We start from the raw sequence: 17,673 nt of genomic DNA, 5'->3' as shown, positions 1-17,673 counted from the left end.
GGTAGCAACGTGACCTATGGAATTATTGGTTGCACCGCGTGGGGTATAGGGAGGGTTACGCATATCCGTTCGCCGTACCCTTCGATGCATAATAGTCCTGCAGCTGGCTTCCGTACGTGCGCCAGACAAACGAATCGGGTCAACCCTGGTGTCAAACAATGTTGCCATGGGGGCGTGAAGCCACGGATCACGGAGCACCCCCTCCCACTTCCCCTCCCCAGCGACTGGTGCCTATAGAATTGGACGGCTGCTAAACTACAGCCCTTAGATTAGTCCTTTTGCAGATTTTATACTTCTTCCTCCATTACTGAGATATGATGCTCCCTCGTTCAGTCGTTTTGACTCTCTCGTTTCGACTTTCAGTGTTGATGAAACTATCTACCATTCTGTTATACTGATTTTCCTATTCTTTAGAATTAATGAGAATAATATGCTATGTAGCTGCACTTTAATCACGACAACGAACAATGACAAATCATGAAAGTGAAGAAAAAACAACAACAACAACAAGAACCCACTAGTACCGAATGTATTTCGGAACCACATACATGTATTTTCGTTTGTTGTCCACGAATTCATATAAAAAAAACAACAACACTGGTAATAAGTTGTGGATGATAGGGAACATTACTGTTATGTGTGGGCCTTGCTCAAGTCATTAAACAGCTTCAGAAAAAAAAATCAGAATAGAGCACAAGTAAACATGACGTCTCTGTTTACAGTAATCAATGATCTGGCACTGCGCCCTCAGCGACGTTCACCGCCGCGCTCTCCTGTCAGTAAGCCTTTTAAGTGGTCTTCTATGGATGATTTCACAATACACCATATATTGTTTCTTGGACGTGATTGTAGTCCTGAAAAGGACCTACTCAGTCTCGACTTTCAGTAAGCATTCGGTAAGCAGGCCCGGAACTAGATTTTTTTTTTTTTTTTTTTTTTATGGGACGGTTCAGAATGAGAAAAAGTGGACCTTTTTATTTTGTTTGTTTCTCCTGCCACTTCCGGGTTTTATCGGCTGACAAGCAACAAAAAAGACAAAAACAAAACAAAAACAAAAAAGGATTCAGCGCAATTTTCTGGTGCGCCACTTCAATCTCCTAACAAAGATGGTTTATTTACATTTTCATTTCTTTTTTTTTTTGTTATTTCTCTTATTTTTTTTTTTTTGTTCTGCTGGCAAACGGAGGGGGGGGGGGGGGGGTTTCGGGGGTTCTCCTGAGGAAGGTAAGAACATGTTTACCGAAACGTCCGGACTGAGTAGGTAATTTTCATGATCCACTCACATCCAAGAAATAATACATCGTGTACAGTGAAACCACCCATCACTCGCCCTTCTACCGCCATACAAACCTTCATAGAATATATGAGCCATCTATATCAATCTGCCTACTGTTCGCCCTGCCACTTATCTTTTGAATTAACGTGTGATGGATATATTGTGTTAGATACGAAATCATTGACACCTTTACAGTGTTAATTTCAAAGTTTTGTTTGTTCATGATAACAGATCAAACCCTGGGGCGTTAAGAACTTATGAGTCATCATTCTTGGTATTTATTGAAGGCTCACAGCGAGAGAGAGAGAGAGAGAGAGAGAGAGAGAGAAGGGGAGGAGATAAAAAGGAGATTAATAAATATACTACAGGTAGTACAGCTTCGACAAAGGCAGGCTCGATTTCAACTGCAAACGGGTTCATTACATATCTCTATAGTTATGTGCATGAAATAGAAACCTTATAATGCACTAACAGTCGCAATAAAATGTATATCAGGGCCTACTTCTTATCTTTCAGTGTAGGCTCTCTTAGACTTTTAAGAATGCATAATTCACACACTTAAAACATGATGATTTCTAGTTATATCTATACAATTTTAACGACGAGATAAAAGCTAGAGCTTATCAAGATACTTATTACCACTTATTTAAAAACACATAGACTTACAGAAAAAGTGCTTACACGTGAAAACAACAACTACAATGCACAAAACACAAATGGGTATAAAGTTTTTGCAGAAATTTCACTCTTACACAGACAAGAAATTTGTTGTTTTTAAATATCGACACATTCGGGAATGTTTCCGTTAAAAATGAATAACACAAAATGAACAACGTATTTCTTTTTTACGTACGTTTACAAGAACTCGTAGCAGTGTCTATTCTAATTTATAAAGACTTGTAGGCTTAGTTTGGCCAACGTTTTCTTATGAAATTAACATCTTTTTAAGTTAATTGAGTGTGAAAGTGACATAAATTATTGCAACTGATTGACAAATTGCCCTACATCGACGTAAATAAGCACTGAATTGATCAGTGTTTTAGTAGTAGCCATGATAAAAAATCATGGGCGTACATACTCGAGCAGGATTCGAACCTACGACCTCCTGATCACCGGACAGGCGTCATCTCAACTAGACCACCGAGCTTTCGCCCGACAGCAAGTGTTGGTTCTAATCCTTATAGCATGCAGCGGGTACTGCTTTTGTTATTCAAATTCATGAAAATTCTTCCGTCGAGGTGTTTTCATTGCAACTGATTGACAAATTGCCCTACATCGACGTAAATAAAACACCTCGACGGAAGAATTTTCATGAATTTGAATAACAAAAGCAGTACCCGCTGCATGCTATAAGGATTAGAACCAACACTTGCTGTCGGGCGAAAGCTCGGTGGTCTAGTTGAGATGACGCCTGTCCGGTGATCAGGAGGTCGTAGGTTCGAATCCTGCTCGAGTATGTACGCCCATGATTTTTTATCATGGCTACTACTAAAACACTGATCAATTCAGTGCTTATTTACGTCGATGTAGGGCAATTTGTCAATCAGTTGCAATGAAAACACCTCGACGGAAGAATTTTCATGAATTTGAATGACATAAATTATTATTATCATATTTAGGAACCAAGACTATATTATGAGCATCAATTATAATGCGCACGAGGTTTAGAGGTATATATTTGTATTTTGTATGGTAGACAAAGCGGTCCAGTTTGTTTTCATAATTTATTTTTTTCAAAGTTATGCATTCAATATGTCAAATACTTCTTTAGCCCAAATGTCAGAAGTGAACGCCACAAATCACCTCTTTGTAGTACCAGTAAATAAGCGAATATTTCCCCCCCCCGCAAAAAAAAAAAAAAAAAAAAAAAAAATGAGGGCGTCTTTATGGTAATTTATAAGTTAGATCGTGTCTCCCCTTCGTCAATATTTTCTCCGTCCACATAATCATTATTTTCTATTTCCCTCTTCTTTTCGCACTACACTGAAATTCCATCTAGCATAACCACGTCTAAGTCAATCCACTACCCATCATCCCGTAATTCACTTTCACCTTCAATGTTACCTCCTGTAATAACTGCAACATAATCATACGTAATTTTATGTCTGTTCTCCTTCTTTCCAGTCGTGAGCAACTTATTCATTCTCATCGCCTTTCGTCATCTCCTGCCATTTCGTCATCCCTCACCTCCCGTTGTTTCATTATAGCCTCATCCAATTCTCCCCCATTTCGCTACTCACCCCGTGAACCCTTTCGTAAACCTCACTCTTTTTGTTTCTTACTGTGTTTCCATTTAATCTTAAACCCTCAGCTTCTTTTCTGTATACCAGTAATTCTTCCTTTGTTCTCAGTCGTTACCTCTCCTTACTTTTCCCCCTGCCATTAAACTTTTCTCCTAACCCTTCTCTCTCTCTCTCTCTCCCGTATTTCAGCCTTCTCTCCCAATCACCTCTTCCTTCTACACCCCATTCACTCCCCCAGTCTACTCCAACCATTTACTCTTGCTTGGTGTAAACTCCACAGCCCCGTTCTATCCGCCTTTTTGCACTTTCTCCCATCACCCTTCGTTCTCTAGCCTTAACTTACACCTCTCCTCCTCCTCCTCCTCCTCCTCCTCCTCCTCCTCCTCCCCTTCTCCTCCTCCTCCTCATCCTCCCAGTCGGCTACCCATTCTAACCAACCCTCTCTTCTCCCGTCTCGTTTATCTCATCCTTCTCCTCTCTCATCTCGTCTATCATATACCAATTCTTTATAACCCTCTTATTCCGTTCCGCCCCACGGCCCCTTTTCTCACCAACCCTTCTCCCCCTCATTAATCTTTCGACACTTTCTTCTCCTTCACGCTCAACAGCGATGCCGCCCTCTCACAATCTTTTGGTCTAATGAATCACAAAATATATCTTTGTATATAATCTATGATTTTTACTTTTCTCTTTATAATTTTACTTTTACCAACTCTTTTTCTTCGTCTAGCTCTTCTTTTTCCCTTCTTTCCTTTCTTTCTGTTTGTCTGTCTGGTTCTTCTGATCAATGTCCAACACACTCTTAGCCATTAATGCTCCATCCTCTAACTTCCAATTTGCCCGGGATTAAAGGACAAATCTTCCATTGCCGTGAATCTAATTACCTTCCTATTCCCCACACTCTTTTTATGAACCCGTTTCTCCCGAGATTTTGATGAACTCATAGACTTAACATGACCCATTCGGCTCCAGTAGGCAAAAGGTTAATCCTTCAATGTGTCGCATTTTCTCGAAACATTTGGAGAAAGCCCGCGAAAAGAGAAAATACATTCTTCGCGGAGCGTCGGGTTTGTTCAGACGACCTGCCCGTCAATCAGCACTATTTCAATGCAAACCTGCCTTCATGCACTCGACAAAACTGAAATGAAGCGAGCTGTATTCATCGATCCATTAGCCTCTTGTCAGCTGAATGAAGAGCAAATAGATAAATCCACCATGCAACAGTGTGGGATATTTCGTGACTATTTGCCCTCGGTGGTCGTAACACCAGAGCAAGAGAGAGAGTGTGTGCGTTTGTGTGCGTGTGAGAGAGGGAGAGAATTATTAGAATCATGGAGAGATAGAGAGAAGGTTAGGTTAAGAGATCGGATGAGGCTGGGAGACATGGTTCAATGTTTCGTGTGAAGATTGAGAAGCACCAACGTACTTGCTAGAATATGATGTCATAATTCAGTCGGTCATCACATGGACGACATAGAGACAGCGAGAAAAAGAAAGGACGGTGATATACTCTTATCTTCGAGAGGGAAGAGATGTGTGTCTTAATGAAGAAATTAAGAGACAGAGAAGGAATACAGAGAGATCACAGACAAACAAATAGATGAAAAGATATATATATATATATATAGATAGATAGATAGATAGATAGATAGATAGATAGATAGATAGACGGATAGATAGATAGATCGATAGATAGATAGATAGATAGATAGATAGATAGATAGAATGAAGAGAGAGAGAGAGAGAGAGAGAGAGAGGGGGGGGGGGAGAGGGAGAAGGGATATACCAAACTTTGTCATGATCAGTGAATATGTAAAATACTTAGAAATCTTGTGGGTAAGGTGATGTAGACATTAAAAAATCGCAGAAGCATTATGGCTTACCGACCTATTATAGTTACTTCAACTTTATACGCATTCACATAACTTGCTAATCTGCTTTCTTATTAAAATCTTAGTTATACATAATGCCGTGTCCTCGTCTCTCAATTCTCAATGTCAAAGGAATAAGGGAACAGATAGATTGAGGTCAATATCCAGTTTGTTGGCACATCTGATGCTACTTATATCGATAAAAATGCGTTTGTGTCTCTTCAATGTGTTTTTTTTTTCCTTCTCTTCATTCTACACCATAATCATTTCCTTTTATCAGCAAACAATCTGCAGCTTAATATCAGGTAGAAAGTCCAAGAACAATCTGATGTTCTTTTATTCGTGACAACATTCAACGCAACACACTGAACTTTGCATGTTCCTGGTGGAGTAGCAGCGTCCATGCAACGAGGTGTCAAAACACAGTGTGATTCGCGTTGATCATGATTTACTATCTTTGAAAAGTAAATAAAGGCAAAGGCGCCTCGAGGAGACTACGAGATATCACACAAGTCATCTTAGTTTTATTACAAACAAAAAGACAACAGCTATCCACCACTTACTCGTATAAGATAACTGTCCTTATCTCGCCGGGGGTTCCCCTTTAGAGGACCTTTTCCTGTCCCCAAGATTTGCAATCACCTGAAATTTTATTCAACTACTATTGTAGATGACTATCATGAAAGAGCTTCCTTTAAATTGTTATTATTATCATCATAAGTATTGTCATTATATTCATTATTGTTATTATCATCATTATCATAATTTTCAGATTAACATTACTATTGTTATTATCCTTATCAGTATCATCACCATTATTATTATAATCATCGTTATATTTTGCATCGCCACAAGAAAATCAAATAAAAGGACACTTTAGCCGCGGTCACTCTGGCAAAAGATCGGAAAGTTTAAGATCGCGATCTTCAAGATCTCGAAGTTTTGCCAGTGTGACGAAGCCTGGTGTGTCATTTACAGTACAACTGTATTTTAATGCGTAATACAAAGTGTATCAGGCTATTAAGGCGTACCATGACTAACTGCATTGTGTGGTTATGAGTTTCAAAAGTATAGTGTATAATATTATTCATGGACTGTGAGTGCATCCACCTCGCGGAGAATGAGATCCAACATTGCACGATGTGCTAAAAAGGATCAGTGAAGCTGTCTGTATCATACGCATAGCTAGCAACAAGGGCCGCATGCCAACCAGCTTTCTGACATATTTCCGACAAAGTTATTGCCCAAGCGATATCCAATTGAGATCCAAAAAACAAACAAACAAACAAACAAACAAAAAACAAATCAAATCAAATCAAAATGACTGCTTTGATGCGATGTGAGAACTGTTAGTGTTGTGTTGATGAATGTGAACTTTGCTGAGGCCTTGCTAATGGACCGGTCAGTGATGTCCTTACAACGAGCCACACAACCAACTTATGGTTATCAAGAAGTTGCTATCATAACAGAAATGGCAACGACAGAAGTAGGAAAGCTGATGGTGACAGCAATAACGATGTTGTTGTTGTTGTTGTTGTTCATTTTCCATCTGTGAAGATGGCTGGATAGCCCATATTCAGCTACACTAAGCTGGTCTTCCATGGGGTCCAGTTGGATGTGGGGTGGGACCACTTCACCGGGTTAGACACCCTGATCTTTGCGATGAATGAATGAAGCGGGATCTTTTACGTGCATGAGCTGTGACTCTCTCATACACGGGACCTCCATTTTATGTCCTATCCGAGGGACAGAGTGTTTTGCCTCTTGCTAGAGGGGAAGGTATGTTTACACACAACATTGCTCAGTCCAGACTCGGGTTCGAACCCGGGCCGCGTGATCGTGAGGCAGACGCGCTACCGACTGAGCCAACTCACCAATTAATTCTAATTTGTGCAAGACTACAGTATTGATGATACAGATAATAAGAACAACAACAGCAGCAGCAACATGAACAAGAACAACAGAGATAATGATAACATCAGTAGTAATGATAATGACGTCATTGATGATTATAATAATAATGATGATAAATGTGATGATAGCACTATGAATGATGTCATACCAGGAATGATGATAATAACTTTTACTGTAACAATTGTCATAATCATTATTGTCAGCTATTGTATGTATAAATGCAACGATTGTTAGAAAAAAAAAAACAGTACCGTCCAAAAACGTGATCCTTGTTATCGCCATTAACTCCTCTCGAAAAAGAGTGACTACAAAGTAAGTCTTAAAGTAGATATAGACACGGTGAACCCAATACATCTCATGGTCATCAATATTGACCATCCGGACACCGTCCACTCAATTGTCCTTTTGGGAACTCCTTCCATGTGAGTGATAATTGACTCTGTATTGACCAGGATCTTCGTCCCCTCATCTGACCGCCATCTTAAACAAACATGGCGCTCTAACGTGTAACGAAACTTGTTTGCTCGCTCATTACGCCAGGGGTCTTCTTTTCTCCATTCCAAGACGGCAACATTTGCAAGTCGTCCTCTAGAGAGAGAGAAAGAGGGGGAGAGGGAGGGGGGGGGGGGTAGGGGAATCGGGATTGCTGGACGCCAAACGCGATGCTAACTCCATAAGAATACAAAGAGTCTGTAGAACAAACAAGGAGATACACACATTTACGTTTTATTATCTGCACATCCGATGATTAGCTCGCTTGCTCTCTAGTGCCTCCTAAAGGTAAATACAAGCTGGATATATGCCTTGAACGAAGTATGTACAGATCCGAAGTCAGTAATATTCCGAGGAACACCTGAGTAAAGCTGAACAACCCCCCATGCTGGGCAGCGGATTAACTTCTCGTGATTTTTATTATGATGTCGTTCAGCTCTTATTCGCATTTAAGCAGAAGCGTTGATAGTTAAAGGATACCAGGGCTGCTAAACAAAATTATTTCGAACATCATTGCTGGAACGTTAAAAACCCACCGGAGAGAAATCGGAAAACGATATATGTACATCAGCAGTGAGAGGGAGGATGAGGAGTACAAGATTAAGATTGGACTGGTCACAAATTATGCCGACGAGACCTTAAGAAGAATGGTTAACAGAGCTGCTGATGCGTCACATTTTTAATCATTGTCTATGTGAACGAGTGATGAGAACTAAAGTAAGAGCAAAGCTGTCCGAACTACACCGCGACACTTCAGTTGGCTCCCTTTATCATTAGTATTATTAGCTGGTAGTGTTCATCGTTTCCTGCGTTATCAAATCTAGGACGTGTTTAGGTGAATTTATACCCATTTAAAGTCTGCTCATGGTGATGCGATCAGTTGTCAAGATTATCCCAATCTATGGTGGAAAACCTACAGACGACCTGGTCCTCTCATTTCAACGAATCACCGGCTTGTGTTATCGATAATCGTGTTTACGCAGTACCGATTCAGCGTCGATCGATGGCTGGGATCTTATCCTAACGATTAACTGGGTAAATATCACCTTGGAGGAAAACCAAAATCATTCAGTTATTGATGCTAATGTTCAAGACTTCATAAGTCCAAGGTTCATCCCGGAGGAAGGGGTGAATGGTAACAATTGTTAGAAGTGTTGACTCAGCTTTGAGATTTCACGTCCGTCTGCATCACTTCATCACTCTGGAACATTATTGCGCGGCAGATGTGTTTGGAACGACAGGAAATTTCATCTCACCTTCGTTGAACTTGATGTGTATGGATTCTTACTTAACAACAGTCTGTCGGAGAAAACACAAATCAAGAGGTCGTCGAGTGCGGTAATTGGAACTTTGCTTTGATTACACTGAAAATTGGCGTCTCCATTAACCTTCTGTTGTCTGGACAAAAGCACAATTAATATCTTTCTTTGTGGCTGAGATACTAGTATTGCATCGAGTACTAGTATTGAGAATCTTCACGTCGACGAGCACAGCTTTGCGTGAATTTGAAAAGAAATGGAAGTCTACAGATAAGATATCTCCTTCCAGTTTTCTTTTCGCAATCTCAATCTGCACTTCAGTCTTTCTCAACATACTAACATGCCGACTGATTATTGTTTGAAGAAATAACAAAAATTCAGTATCAATGCATGTTCCGAAGAAAATGCCGTTTAATGATACTTGCAGATATTATGTGGGCTCTAGAACAGAAAGACGTGTCAGGTTGACGTCACTTTTCAATATAGCATGGCTGTTTCATTAGCGTGGGCTGCGGACTTAGCGGAAATTCGACAAGAGGAGAAACCTATTGAATTGTCGTTTATTACTTTTGACCCTTCGCGCCTCGGAGGTGGGAGCGTCTGTTTCGCGCCGCATCCCACACTCAGGCTGCCTCCCATCACCATGGCGACGGGGGAGAGAGGAAGCACGCCATCGCCGCGACGTGTTTCGGTCGTCTGCGGAACCAGTGTTTTCAGTCAGAAGTATCAGAATTATCGGCATTTATCGATGTCGGAAGCCGTGAACAACGAAGAGAACAGTGCGACGACTGATGATGATCCGAGGACACCTGAACCCGGAGGTAATGAAATTAATAACAATGGTCGAACCATCAACGGAGATAAACGAATGCCATCACTATCTCATCGGGATAGTATCAAACGCAGAGTCAGTTTTGCCGCAGAGACTGACTCAAGTGTGTTCTCTCCTCAGCTTAGTGATGTCCAGCATTACTCACCCGATTCTCCGCGTCGTCATCGCATCGCGTCATTGCCGACTGATATATCAGTAGTTAATCAACGAAAATCGTTCCCGAGCTCGCTGCTCAGCTTATCGGGGGAGAGTGATATGGCGAAGAGTAGTAACGCTATGTCTCGCCGCCGTCAGACCTCAGCCGGACCCGACTCCAGCGGGGGAAGAAGCCTCCTGCCGGCTGCTCGCCGACAATCTGCCGTCGGCACTATACTCCCTCCGACCAGCGCTCAATCCGGCGAAGAAAATATCGGATCTCGGATGAGAAATGGACTCTGCAAATCCGCACCGCCGCTTCTTAATCCCGCACCGCATCGTCACGACCAGGAGAACTCGAGGCCGACTCACAAAACGTTCAACTATGTGTACAACGATGAGCAGAAACGCAGTGAAATGATTGAGAAGCCCATCATCGGCGGCATACTCACGGGCGACGAGGAGGTGGACGAGGTGGTGGACGTGCTCTCCGATTCTTTTCCAGTCTTTAGTGATGACGACGAAGATGTCGTTGACGAGGGCAACTTCCTTGCACCGATTACGGAACGGGCGTTGAGCACGACGGGCGAGGAGTCGACGCACGATCGAGGGCTGCGGATTCTGCGGTGGATCATGGACGAGCAGGAGCGGCCGGCAAGCCAGGGAGCTCGGATACAGGCAGCCGCTGGAAGTCATTCTACCGCAAGAAGCAAATTAGAGAGTGCCGATCATGTTGCCCAGACGCAGGAACGAAAACTTAAACGATCGAGCTCGAGAAATAAACTTCTTGGCAAAACGTGAGGTTGATCTGGTTTCATGCCTTCATGTGCCTCTGGAATTGCCAGTTTGAGGATCACTGTATTCAAACAAGTGCTGGAAGACCTACACAGATTTGATGTCCAGTGATGTCCGTGAGTTCTGTCGAAGCCATATCACCGTGAATATGGTGGATGAGTGGATATAGACAATACTTTTTAGGACCTCAGAGATCGTTTTCACTATGATGGTGACAGATGAAACAAAACAGGTATTATTTAATGTATGCGACCTGGTTTTGGCACAATGGTATGAAATGAAGCCAAAATCAGTTCTACACAATCTTAGTTGTGTATATAAATTTACACAGTGCATCTTTTCAAATGATTGTAGTTTGTGTTTTTGGAAGTCATCATTATTTGTTCTACCATGATGCCTTTATGACACAATGACAGAAAAATGTGTATACCTGTTTTACCCTTTTTTCTTTGTTTGTTTGTTTTTTTTTTCTTGCTGTTTGAACACTGGTGTCTGAAATACATATAATTTGGAAAATAGCTTATTTTTTTTTAAATCTCGCCTTTCAAAGAGAACGCCACTGTTTGATTCTTTCCATATAATTAAGAAAACGAAATAGTTTTTAGCTGCGGCTACCACTTTCTATGACTCAGTGAAGTAAATATTACACATTATGAGATAGATGTATATGTTGAGCTACTTAGAAGTTGTGTATTGCATTTTCCGTACACAGAGTGAAATCTTTGTTTGTTTGTTTGTTTGTTTGATTTATTTTTCTTCCAACACAATTTCATACATAAATCAAAATTATTTTCCGTAATATCACATGGAATATCAGTAAGCAGATTACAAGTACATGATTCAAAGAAGGAAAATCGATGTGTAAATTAATTTCATTAATAAATTATAAATCGTATTACCAATTTTCCAAATAATTATCTGAGAAATTATGCGGAAGAAGGACTGCCACTATAAGCAAAAGCTTGAGCACGTGGCATAATACACAAAAAATTATATTGTTTGCGGAATGGAGAAATACTGCGAAATATAAAACACTGTAATCTTTGTTGATAAGGCTTATAGTCTTCCGTGCCAGCAGGTCGTTGGTCTGTTCTGAGACTAAAATGGACAGAAATCCTAGACTTGAAATGTATGGTTTACATATTAAAAAAAAAAAAAAAAACAGAGATTTTTTTCTTGCGTGCAATTTCGACATATTCGTTTGTATCTTTTTTACATCAACTTCTCACTGACTTGATTTAGTACAAAGCTAAAGCTGTGTAAATGTTTAGCAATAACACATAACACAGGGTAAAAGTAATCTTGATTTGATTTACTCGATGCTTATCAATGTACTAGTAGTAACAAAAGAAATCAAAAAAAAAAAGAAAGAAAGCACGTTTCAATGTAATTTTGACATTGGACCAGTCGACATTGTGAACAGATTAAAAACGTATATTATGATGTCTGTTTTATATGATAAACCAATAAGGCAATATCAAGTAATCTATGTCATGTAATCAAGTTAGATTTCGCTCAAACTATGAAGGTCGCAACATTTTTGTCAACCAAGGGACTACCTCATTTGCTTAGTTATAACATTCAATATTGTGTGACTGGAGGTGGAATCTATTGCAATACTCATTATTATAATGTAACTGAACACATTGCGCATAGCACAACACTTCTTGTTGGCGGTAACACTTCTGAGGTGTTCTGATACATGGTGGATTTCAAAGATATCATGATGTAATCATACTGCCTTAGTGGGGCAGTATGATTACATCATGATATATTTTTTTTCTCTTTTTTTTTTTTGGAGTGGTTCACAACATACAAGCTTGCTTTTAGTGGACCTCTCAATTCTTTTTCTTTTCTCAACTGTAGCATAACTTTGTACTTTTTTTTTGCCAGTATGCATTCTTTTGTTTATCTGTATCATTTATCTTTTGCAAAGTCGAATGTTTATGTTTATGATGTAATTCCAGATTTATTATGTGGTGTGTGTGTTTTTGTTTTTTGTTTTTTGTTTTTGGAAAAAAAAGAATGAAAATGAATGAATTGAATTGAATTGAATTGAATTGAATTGAATTGGATTGAATTGAATTGAATTGAATTGAATTGAGATCATGAATATGAAACAGAAACAGAGTTTGTCTTTCATTCTCTCAAGCAATTTACGGTATGAATAGTTTGTATTGTGTGTAAGTGATCCATTATGCATGTGTTCATGTTAATGATTGTTTATGTGATTACATGCCGATACGTTTATAATATATTAATATATTAATCATTGATGCAATATTGTTCAGATAACATAATATTATGTAACATGAAATATAACAAACTGTGTGAAAAGAACTGAATGAATCTAATGTAAAGTATGTCTATTCCATTTCACACTTAATAAGCACCAATAGGTCAATGTATCAGTCCACGTTTATATTGATGACAAGGGTGAGGATGACGATGACAGTTATGAGTAAGTAGAATGTTATAATAACAAAACTGCAACTTCGACCATTATATCACAAATACTTAGGGTGGTTTTACTGATGTTTGTAGTTCTAATGATAATGACTGTTTCTACACTTAATGTCATTGCTATCAACTTATCTTCATTGTCATCAATATTGATATAACATAAACATCGATTTTTTTTTTGTATCTGTTGGACATTGACGATTATGATTAAGCGAAAATGATGAATGTTTTTTTTTAATTTGTGTAATGACAAAGACATCCTGATACATGTCAAAATCAGCAATAAATGAAAAAGACTTCTTGTAAATAACTTGTACATTCACTTGAGCAATCCATTGGTTCCTACTTTAATTGGGGAATGTTAGGGTGAAAGCTAGAAACGAAACCAGTTGTGACTGGCTTCTTTCTTCTTCTTCTTCTTTTTTTATTTTCCATCTGACAAGATGGTTCGATAGGCCATCTTCAGCTGTACTAGCTGGTCTTCCATGGGGTCCAGTTGTATGTACTTGGGGCGGACCACTTCACTGAGTTACCCACCGTGCTCTTTGCGATGAATAAATCAGTATAGTATCTACGTCAAAGTACAGCATTACAGAATACAAGAAATATAGATGTAATACAGTAGGGAAATGTTCGGTATTGAAAAGCCAAAACCTCACTGAAATTAAAAACAGTAACGAAAGTAAAGAAAAAGATGATAATGATTGTGGTGGTTATGACGACGATGACGCAGGAGTAGACGAACGGGAAGCCTACATGCTGCCTGCGATGATAGAGGAGATTATAGTGACCATGAGAGAGGTGATGAAGCTGAAGATGATATTGATGATGATGATGACGTTGTTGTTGATGATGATGATGATGATGATGATGTGGTTGGTGATGATTTCTTGCGTTGTGGTGTGTCTATTTAGCATAATTAAAAAGCCATTTCACATTCATAGACTTTTTAATTGAGTGAAATCAAACAAACAGAAGGGTGACTTTAGTTTGAATAGAATGAGTTCAATGGCAATATGAACGTTATCAAAGTTTCATTTTCCACATGCATTTAAAGACCATATTATACTAATAACGATCTTAATCACAAATTCACATCTTATCGGACAATGATATATTACATTACATTACATTACATTACATTACATTACATATGACATATTACAACACTCACCAGTACTTGGTGGCACCCACAATTTGAAAAAAAAAAAAAATCTTTTCCTTTTATATGAACTTAAGAAGAGGAGCTGCTGTGGCTCCATGGATAAGACCACGCAGGAAATCAACTATAAGGCCCCTGGTTCGAGACCCGCGATTGCAGCGGTTGTGCCTCGGGCTAGACACTATACTTGATCCTCCTCATTGTCCAGTCCTTCGGGGGAGATTTAGAGCTACGTTGACACCACGTTCCCGGCGGCCTCGCAGCCCCGTTTGCCTGTACCGTCGACAGGTGGAATACTCTCCTTTTTCCCCGCTCTGTATTCTACTTCTGTTAATTCGAAGGTATCCTCGCTCTATGTGAACATGTTGTTATCAGTCATCGCTTTCATGGCTCGCTGTGAGATCGGCGTCTGACCCTCCGGCGTCTTGTCATAGGCTAGAGACTATACATATTGCCCGTTGCGTCACCTGACCGCCTCCAAGTTTTATCACGGCCCATTTCGTGCTGCTACGTTTTGTTGCGTTCAACCCACTTTACTACAACTTATTAGGTTTTTCATCAGCACCGTGACTGCGGTGGTATTATTATTATTATTATTATTATTTTCTTTTTTTTTCGGGGGAGGGGGGTAATTTAACAATCTGACACGGCATCCACGGCAATCTCGGCCTACCACGTTTGCCCATCCCGTCCCATTGTCCACGGTGGCCTGAAACGTGATTGCTGGGGCCGCCGGGAGCATGGTGTAAACATAGCATAAAACCGTCAGTCCTGTGGTTGATCGCTTACAAGCATTCACTATTTCCTTCGTGCTCATGTAAAACAAATCAATTCGATAAGAATTATTTAAAAAGGATACTTTATTCTTTACGATATTGTCCTGTAATTTCAGCGATTTGCAGTAATGACATGGAAAATGTAAGGAGCTCATCGATATTTTTCATATCTTCAGTCAGTAATCAAATCCCGCTTTAGACATGGTTTAAGTGACTCTATATGTCCCTCTGTAATTATTGTCATTTTAATCTAATGACTCGACTCTATAAATTCGAAATCCGATATACTATATTAGGCAAAGAAACTGCTCAGTTCTATTTATAAGACTGAGAAAATAAAAATGAGCAGCAATCACCTATTATTGAGACCTTCAGATTACATCATTGGGTTCACGTCAGCCGGAACAAAGAAAAAGATAGCATGAATCGAGATACAACCAATTAGTTCCCTCTCCTTCACGATGTACTGAAGTTATTTTCGTCACCAATGTCCACATTGGGGCATTGTGGACTTCCTTTACTTCAAAACAGGAAACGATGGATAAGATTGGAAGAAGTAGGACGCGAGAAGTTCCATGCCACGGGATGGAATTTAATCATGGTTCATTTCTTCAGTTGATAAAATTATACGTCTCCTCGAGGGAGACAATTTCCCTCGCATTTTTTCTGTATTGCTTCTCGGCAACGTCGTGTCGTTGGATTTTTTTCCTCGTGTAATGGGTCAGGCACAATAAATAATGTCTATAAGGAGAAGTTGTCTAGGTACAAAATTGATGAAAATCAAGGAACGAATACCACTTTGACTTTGGTCATGGCCATAGATATATTCACGAGAACACATCTTCGAATCAAACTGTCCCTTGCCTTGCAAAATGTGAAAATAAAGTCTTGACGTTATTTCAACATAATGACGATGACAATCAATCAATGTGCTTCCATCATTCTTTTTCTGTACTTTCAATATAAAGATCATAGTTCATTGACTGCGTCAGATGTAAATATTGAATTTCATTGAATGATTCATAAGTGCATGGGCAAACTATACATGATCCCGAAAAGGCTCCTTTCCCCCACAGTATTTGATTTCTAGAGGGCTGGATGTTGGTGTGGCTGTGATTCTATGCAAATAGACAGAATGAAATCCTTCTGCGGCGTGACTCCATTCCTCGCGTCATGGCTTAATTAATCGCCCCCTTTCTACCTGTCCAGCCCCTGATTCTCTCCGAAGAGATTACAAGGAATTCGACTGACACAAATGTACGGAGGAGTTGAATACGTCAATAATCTGCATTACCGACACCTTTTACGTCAATCAATATAGAAGGCTGTGTACGCTTTGACGCCAAGCTCGACATGAATCTCATCCGGTCCGTTTAAAATAGACTACGCTCGCCCAATCAATATTGATTCTCCCCAATCTTCGACATTAGCAATTCGCATAATTAGTAGACATCAACAACAGAGACATGTGAAATGCTACCTGGGCCAGTGAATCGTAATCCTACATCTAGAAACTGTCACATACAATCATTGCGCAACAAAAATTAATGCAACTGAAAAGATTCGAAGCAGTTGCGATAACGGTCAGATTAAATATCCCAGCAGCTTTAAGCTTGTAAAATCATCTTAATTCGATGGAATTTGAGTTTTTGTTATTACATGCTTGTGGTTTAAGTGTGCTTCATCACCATCATTCATAAGTTACAGTCAATAAAACATGACCTGATTGTTTCGTCCGCCGACCTTTAGCGTACTATGACGTCATCTACTGTCAAGAAAAACCTACCATACACAGCATATTGTTTGTGTCTAAAGTCGAGATTGGCTGGATTTCATTTTTCAAACTGCGTTCCCACCAAACTAAGTCAAATTATACGTACTAACTGCTATGAGCGGTTTATTAATCAACGAAAGTGCTCGAATGCTGTACACACTTGTTGGAGAAGAGGTATGCTTAAATTCTGGTCATACCCCTGTTATCTTGACATTATTATATCGGAATGCAGCAACTGGATTTATTTTTGACGCATTCGTAAATGTTTACACAGAGTTTTCCGCGCGATAAGACCTAGCAGACAACCATCTGTGCATTAATTTTGATTTCACATGACTTGTTAACTCATTGAACGTTGATCATTTAAACAAGTCACACATTAGCGATAGCCAGAAAAGAAAAGACAGTAAAGTAGAATCTTGAAAGAATAAAACAAAAAAGTTTAGCCGAAACTATGGGACAGTACAGGCTTCGTCCGCCGAAAAAAAACAAAACAAAAACGACACACAATGAATGAATAAGGAATCAGACACAAATAGTTTATGGCTTTCATGTTTGTTTGTTATTTTTTGTCAAAGAAAAACAAAAGAAATCACATCTCCAAACAGTTCACTACGTCCACTCTGTGCTCACATATACAGTATAGAGTATAATAATGTCAACACGTCTACGGACGGGTGC

The sequence above is a fragment of the Diadema setosum genome, chromosome 18 (genome assembly GCF_964275005.1).
Source record: "Diadema setosum chromosome 18, eeDiaSeto1, whole genome shotgun sequence".
NCBI lineage: Eukaryota > Metazoa > Echinodermata > Echinoidea > Diadematoida > Diadematidae > Diadema > Diadema setosum.
Note: the sequence above shows the minus strand (reverse complement) of the source record.